This window comes from Saimiri boliviensis, chromosome 17 (genome assembly GCF_048565385.1).
Source record: "Saimiri boliviensis isolate mSaiBol1 chromosome 17, mSaiBol1.pri, whole genome shotgun sequence".
Lineage (NCBI taxonomy): Eukaryota > Metazoa > Chordata > Mammalia > Primates > Cebidae > Saimiri > Saimiri boliviensis.
The window spans coordinates 2,006,265-2,014,718 of NC_133465.1; positions in this window are offsets into that span (position 1 = coordinate 2,006,265).

The following is an 8,454-nucleotide window of genomic DNA, read 5'->3' on the forward strand; positions in this document are numbered from 1 at the left end:
CCAAAAGCTCTGAAGCTTTTTCATGTTCTTCCCAGGCTCCACTGGCCAGCCGGCTTCAGAGTCATCCGGTGCGTGCTGGACGATCTGAAAGTTTTGTCTGCTTCCAAGACAAAAATATGGCATGAAAGGCTCTACTGATAATCCTGGGAAACGAAAAAGGCCTAGACTAGAGAGATTTATTTTTGTCTTCATTAAAAGAGAATCAAAGCTTTAAAATTAGGTAGAATTAATCCAAGAGGAAACAAAGCAGCATACTTTGTTAGATTCAGGAAAGCACTGAGTTCAAATCGTGCCTGAGAAAAGCATCTTCCCAACACAAAACTGTTCCATCGATTCACTTAGTGACTTGTTTACGTGCCCATACGAAAAGAACAAGTCTCTAAAAGAAAGGATTGTGTGCTTCCATTTCTGCTCCGCACCCCCTAGTCCCTCAGTCAATCCAGTGACTCAGCAGCACAGATAGGTACATCCCTCTTCACATTCCAGCTTGTTACATTGAAGGCAGGTTTCCAGAACAAGCTCCAGTGACAAGGAGCTCGGCATTGTCATGGATTATGGGAACTAAGCCCACCATGAAGAGTCAGTGAAGAGGAAGGAGGTGGGCTAAAAGAGTTTGTGCTGTGTGTGATGTGCGTGTAAAGATTTAGACATTTAGAGATGAAGTAGAAGTGCTGAAGTCAGACCATTTAATGACTGTACACATGGGCCCCGGGGTAGGGAGGTGCTTTATGCCTTTACAGAATGTGGAGGTGCGGGCTTATACATGCCTCTACAAAAAATGCAATGTGAAGGTATTCTCTTCTGAACCAACACTGTCCAACAGAACTCTGTGCTGATGGACATGTTCTGTATCTCCACTATCCAATACAGTAGCCACTAGCCTCATGTTGGCTACTGAGCGCTTGAAATGTGGCAAGTGCGGCTAAGGATGTGAATTTAAAATTTTATTTTAGTAAATTTAAATAGCCATTTGTGACTAGTGGCTACCTTACTGGACAGCACATTTCTAGACTATAAATAAGTATGTTTCTTTATAGGTGTCCTTATTTTATTTATTTATTTTTTGAGATAGGCTTCAGGCTAGAATGCAGCGGTGCAATCACAACTCACGGCAGCCTCCGCCTCCAGGGGCTCAGGCGGTCCCTGTCACTTCAGCTTCCCAAGTAGCTGGAACTACAGGCATGCCACCATGTTTGGCCAATTTTTTATTATTATTTAGAGAGACGAGGTCTCTTTTTTGGGGGGTCTTGTTCTGTCTGTCGCCAGGCTGTAGTGCAGTGACGCAATCTTGGCTCACTGCAAACTTCACCTCCGGGGTTCAAGCGATTCTCCAGCCTCAGCTTCCTGAGTAGCTGAGACTGAGACTACAGGCGCTCGCCACCACGTGGAGCTAATTTTTGCTATTTTTTTTAGTAGAGGCGGGGTTTAACCATGTTGGCCAGGGTGGTCTTGATCTCTTAACCTTGTGATCTGCCTGCCTCGGCCTCCCAAAGTGCTGGGATAACAGGCATGAGCCGCTGTGCCTGGCAGTGTCAACTATTTTGGATGTAGCAACATTTTAGAGGCTGTCTGCTATAAAATTACAATTTGTCTGTGCCCAGGGATGGTTTGGGTTCTCCTGACCCAGCTAAGCAGTGCTTTAGAGCAGGGCAGCATCTACGCAGAGTAAGAGCTGATCTGATTAACACAGTAAGTAGAGGGCGGAAATTTATGCTCTGCTTAGTTTCTGAGGTGCCTTTCCAAAAATATTCTCCTTAATTGCTTGGGCAGTGACTGCTCCTTAATCAGACTTTTATGGGCCCTTCAGAATGAATAGTTGCAGCTTCTATTTGTATCATTGCCTCTGATTAACAAATTGGCAACAGCTTCGATCTGTCAGAATTGGGAACAGCGGTCTTACAGAGATTGGGAAGGCCTGCTTGCCTGTGCCTCTAATTCCAAATTATATGCACTTGATGGCTATAAAAATGCAAATTTCTGAGATAAGCAAATCTTTAAGCTACTGTCCATTAGCAGGTTTCAGAGGGACACTGGACACCAAGTTTCTGGGAGAAAAGACTTCTTAAAAACTAGCAGGATAGAAGTCTCAGAACACTTTTCTTCTACTACAGAAGTCTGCCTAAGGCTTGTGCTATTTCATAAGATGTAAAATAACACCTTATCTGGCTATCATAAGGATTAATTAGATGTTATTAAATGTAAAATACTTTGAACTTCTACTTTTGAGTTTTCGGTCCTCATAAAATGTACTTTCCAGGTAATAAAGAATTGTCACATTACAAATAAAAATAAAAGCACACTTGAAAATGTGGAAGGAGAAACAAAAACAAAACAGAAAAAGCATTGCTCACAATTTTATTACTTAACAAAACAAGAATTAGCATCTGGATTTCTTTCTGGTCTTTATTCTATATAAAAGATTTTTTAGTTTTGTTAACACGATTACAATCAAAGTATGCATACAATCCTGTAACCTGCCATCAAGCTTTTTGAGCCAGGCATTATAAAAGGGAACGTTACATGTCTAGGATAATTAGGTAATTTAAAATCTGTCTCTGAAATGTTCTGCCCTTAATTCAACCCTAGGGTGGTGGTAATGATGCAGTGGTAAGAATTTCTTTTTTTCTTTTTTTTTTTTTGAGGCGGAGTTTCGTTCTTGTTACCCAGGCTGGAGTGCAATGGCGCGATCTCGGCTCACCGCAACCTCCGCCTCCTGGGTTCAGGCAATTCTCCTGCCTCAGCCTCCTGAGTAGCTGGGATTACAGGCACACGCCACCATGCCCAGCTAATTTTTTGTATTTTTAGTAGAGACGGGGTTTCACCATGTTGACCAGGATGGTCTCGATCTCTTGACCTCGTGATCCACCCGCCTCGGCCTCCCAAAGTGCTGGGATGACAGGCTTGAGCCACCGCGCCCGGCCAAGAATTTCAAGATAAACAGCATCCTTGTAAAATGCACATCTGTCTTAACATTTGTTTTTTCAGACCTTCATGTTCCTCTTTGAGACTTGCATGATGTGAATTGGGTGATACAGAAAAATCATGTACTTGCTCACGCCTGATTGCAGTTAAACTAAATGTCAAAGGCTCACTGGGAAAAGAAAAGGGAGGGAGGCACCAGGTGTGTTACACACCTTAACCCATTTAATCTGTTAAGACGAAGTCCCTGTAGCCTAAGCTGGAGTGCTGTGGTGCGAGTAGCTAGGACCACAGGCACACGCCACCAAGCCCACCTAATTTTTTGTATTTTAGTAGAGACAGGGTTTCACCATGTTGCCCAGGGTGACCTTGAACTCCTGAGCTCAGGCGATTCACCTGCCTCGGCCTCCCAAAGTGCTGGGATTACAGGCATGAGCCACTACACCCAGCCCATTTAATCTTCATCAAACCCAGTTAGGTAGGTATTACCAACCACACTTTAGACATTAAGTGTTAAGAAACTGCCCACCGTTGCATTATTATTAAATACCAAAACAGGGATTAGTGCTCAGGTCTTTTCAGTATACCAGGCAGGTAAACAAGAAAGCATTTAGCTGTAGAGGGCCAGTAATGTCAACAAACCCTACTTCCTCAGTTATTTGCTATACAAACTTTTTTTTTAAACGGGGTTTCATTCTTGTTATGCAGACTGGAGTGCAGTGGTGCGATCTCAGCTCACTGCAACCTCCGCCTCCCGGGTTCAAGCAATTCTTCTGCTTCAGCCTCCCAAACAGTTCAGTGAGTAGAGATCGCACCACTGCACTCCAGCCTGGGTGACAGAGTGAGACTCCATCTCAAAACAATAAATGAACAAAATGAGTGTGTTAAAAAAATTTTTTTTTTTTTTTTTTACAACTAGAATGTATTTGAGGAAGAGAAAATTTTAAGAAACCTTTTTTTAAAAAGGGTAAATGAACTATTATTCTCCCCTTAAGAGTTATTTATCTCTGGTAGTAACTATACCTAAGAAATAATAAGAGACCTACCTTTAAAGACAAACAAGGAGCCGGGCGCAGTGGCTCAAGCCTGTAATCCCAGCACTTTGGGAGGCCGAGGTGGGTGGATCATGAGGTCAAAAGATCAGGACCATCCTGGTCAACATGGTGAAACCCCGTCTCTACTAAAAATACAAAAAATTAGCTGGGCATGGTGGCTCGTGCCTGTAATGCCAGCTACTCAGGAGGCTGAGGCAGGAGAATTGCCTAAACCCAGGAGGTGGAGGTTGCGGTGAGCCGAGATCGCGCCATTGCACTCCAGCCTGGGTAACAAGAGCGAAACTCAGAAGAAAAAGAAAAAAAAAAAGACAAACAAGGTAATGAATGATGCTTTGCATAAGCTCGTGCAACAAAGAAAACCTGGTTTTATTGAAGGGGAGTAAATGTACAAATCAGCCCTAAAACGTGGAGACTTCCCCTCTAGTTATGAACTGCTATATATATCAAGCTGCTGAACATGCAAATGAAGGTGTACCAAATATGCAAATGAAGGAACCAAATGTGAATGGAAAGGTAGCAGCGGTTCCCAGATTGGTTAAAAGGCAACATCTAACCTACAGCCTTGCTCATCTGCTCTTTGCTTTGCCAAATAGCAAATCTGTTACAGGAAGTCAGAGCCTCAAATTAAGTCTTCACCAGACCCAAGATGTACACATTGTTGTAAACAAATCCTTGATGCAGGTCTCCAGAACCCTGGAGCAGTGTCTGGCTACATCCTGGACGCTAAATAGGGGTATCAACTTTCATCAGAGGGCCTCTAAGCTTCTGGTCCCTACATTCGCCCCATCTTGCCACATGTGCTAGAAATCTGTAGCTTGTCTAACCCCCCCCAGTTTCCATGGAAACGCAACAGTTTACTTTTTTTCCCCCAATTGTAAGCCACGGTTATTTTTAACTGGAAAACTCTGAGCCAGGTCACAGCTGGGATCTGGATGATGCAATGACGTCTGTAGCCACCCTTCTCTCCCACAAACGCCTTCTTTTCCACAGTTGCTGGGGGTGGAGTCACTCCTGGGAGATTTTGCTCTCAAAAGCATTTCGCTTTGCACCATGAAGTTAAAACCCATGCCCTGTCTTATATCTGACAGGTGTCCTGAATCTGAAGCTATGCACACCCAGAACAAGACCAAGATTTCTTGTTGGGGTTGACAGCCAGTTGAGGTTGACACCTATCTGGGGCGAGAGCTTAGATAAATGCTTCTACCTCCTCCAGAGTGGCTTTATCAGCCACAGTTTGCCCTTAGAAAGGCTAAAAAGAGGCCAGGCGCGGTGGCTCAAGTCTGTAATCCCAGCACTTTGGGAGGCCGAGGCGGGTGGATCACGAGGTCGAGAGATCGAGACCATCCTGGTCAACATGGTGAAACCCCGTCTCTACTAAAAATACAAAAAATTAGCTGGGCATGGTGGTGCGTGCCTGTAATCCCAGCTACTCAGGAGGCTGAGGCAGGAGAATTGCCTGAACCCAGGAGGCGGAGGTTGCGGTGAGCCGAGATCGCACCATTGCACTCCAGCCTGGGTAACAAGAGCGAAACTCCGTCTCAAAAAAAAAAAAAAAAAAAAAAAAGGGCTAAAAAGAGCCTCCAAGTAGGGGATATTGTGGGGAAAAGCTGTTACCCCACCTCTTCAAAGCAAACAAATATCCATGATCTCAGGGTCAGAAACCTGCTGTCTCCTCTGCTACTGAAAGTTCAAATCAGTCCATCCATCTCAGCTAGAATCTTCAAGGCATTTCTGCACTTTTTGCTCCTTTTCAGTAATTTTGGGGAAAAGCTATTAAATTACCCTGAAAGTTGCCCTTTTCATCTCTGACAACTTCCTAAAGATTAGAAACTGAAATAAAAACAGTTTTCTTATAGGGGACACTGATTGGGCAAATGCACTATTCCCTCCCCCCACCCCCACCCCCAGGAGTTAGTTATCTCTAGTAGTAACTGTAACAGAAATGCTAACAGCCCACAGCCCAGATTCCATTGATTTTTCATTTTTTTTTTTTTTTTCTTGAGACAAGAGTCTCAGTCTGTCACCCAGGCTGGAGTGCAGTGGTGCGATCTCAGCTCACTGCAACCTACAACTCCCAGGTTCAAGCGATTCTGCTGCCTCAGCCTCCCAAGTAGCTGGGATTACAGCACACTCACCACGCCTGGCTGATTTTGATACTTTTACTAAAGTGGGGTTTGTCTCGAACTCCTGACCTCAAGTGATCTGCCTGCCTCGGCCTTCCAAAGTGCTGGGATTACAGGTGTAAACCACCACGTCCAGCCTCCATCAATTTTTAACTTCTTAATACGTTTTTATGTTTTAAAGGAATGCCGTACGTAGGTGAAGGGTGATAATGAAGGGTGAGGGGTGAGGGACGGATCCAAATCAATAGTTATACATTGTTCAGCAAGAAGAAATAGAGAGTATACTAGGCAGATACAAGATTCCAAGGAGAGGAGATACATTAGAAGTGTCATGAGTTGGCACTTAGCTGTCAGTTCACTGAATACAGATGATTCAATGACAGCATTTCAGCATTTTTGCTTTGATTAAGAAAGTCCTACTTTCTTTTTTTTTTTTGAGACGGAGTTTCGCTCTTGTTACCCAGGCTGGAGTGCAACGGCGCGATCTCGGCTCACCGCAACCTCCGCCTCCTGGGTTCAGGCAATTCTCCTGCCTCAGCCTCCTGAGTAGCTGAGATTACAGGCACGCGCCACCATGCCCAGCTAATTTTTTGTATTTTTAGTAGAGACGGGGTTTCACCATGTTGACCAGGATGGTCTCGATCTCTTGACCAGGATGGTCTCGATCTCTTGACCTCGTGATCCACCCACCTCGGCCTCCCAAAGTGCTGGGATTACAGGCTTGCGCCACCGCGCCTGGCCTGTTCTACTTTCTTAAAACCACTATGAGGTCTCCTCCTTTCCATACTTCCTAAGATGCTGATTCTGTTCAACACAACTCCGGACCAAGGCAGGTTTATTATAAACACTACCTGGAAGCTTTTTGCCACCCACAGCCTCAGGGGAGACCAGACCAAGGTGAAAAAAGTGTTGCTTGGTTAAGAAGGGGAGGTTAATTCAACCAAATGATTAAGTTGGTGCTACAGAAATCCATCCTGCTGCTCTAAAGTAGAAAATAGGTGCATCCGACTCAATTATCCAGCTCAACTCTGGGCTAGCAAAATTTAACTACAGTTTTCTCTCTTTTTTTTTTTTAAATCTTGGGATGATCCAGGTGAAAATAGTTTTCAAAGACAAGGGTAAGTACAGTGACCTTCAGGGCTACATCTATGAAACAAATTTTTTGTAGTCTTCAGGGTTTTGAACCTTTTAGTGGTAACTTCCTGTGCTACCTCCATTTCCTTATTCCCACTGCCAACAGGGAAAGGAACCTAGTACACAATGCATAACAAGCTACTCAAGTGACATACATCTTTCCCTTTTTTTTTTTTTTTTTTTTTTGAGACTGAGTTTTGCTCTTGTTACCCAGGCTGGAGTGCAATGGCGCGATCTCGGCTCACCGCAACCTCCGCCTCCTGGGTTCAGGCAATTCTCCTGCCTCAGCCTCCTGAATAGCTGGGATTACAGGCACGCGCCACCATGCCCAGCTAATTTTTTGTATTTTTAGTAGAGACGGGGTTTCACCCTGTTGACCAGGTTGGTCTCGATCTCTCGACCTCGTGATCCACCCGCCTCGGCCTCCCAAAGTGCTGGGATTACAGGCTTGAGCCACCGCGCCCGGCATCTTTCCCTTAAATAAGATTCAAACAAATAAAAAGCCAGGTGCATATAAGATATAGAAAACTCTTTGTGTTGTCAAGAATAATGCAATGTACATTTGGAAGGTCCACAAAGATATACTTAAAAATGAATGGGTGGGCCGGGCGCGGTGGCTCAAGCCTGTAATCCCAGCACTTTGGGAGGCCGAGGCGGGTGGATCACGAGGTCAAGAGATCGAGACCATCCTGGTCAACATGGTGAAACCCCGTCTCTACTAAAAATACAAAAAATGAGCTGGGCATGGTGGCGCGTGCCTGTAATCCCAGCTACTCAGGAGGCTGAGGCAGGAGAATTGCCTGAACGCAGGAGGCGGAGGTTGCAGTGAGCCGAGATTGCGCCATTGCACTCCAGCCTGGGTAACAAGAGCAAAACTCCGTCTCAAAAAAAAAAAAAAAAAAAATGAATGGGCGAAGTTCCCCAGAATGCGCTTGAGAACACAGTACCATTGTCTGCTTAAAAATGCATGAAAAAGTGGTTTTTGGAGGGATTCTAGGTGTTAAGCTTTGCAAAGTTGGGTTTACCAAAGAAATAATAAAACTCATACATATAAGTTTTCCCAAACTACTATGTAATTTGGCCTCTGATTCTTCACATTAGATTTTTTTCTCGTTACATACCTACATATTTCCTAAAGCTAGAATGACTTACAAACTGGGATTTTGTTGTTATTGATGAATGCCATTGGTCTTCTCCCTTTTCCATCTAATCCCCAGCTGGGG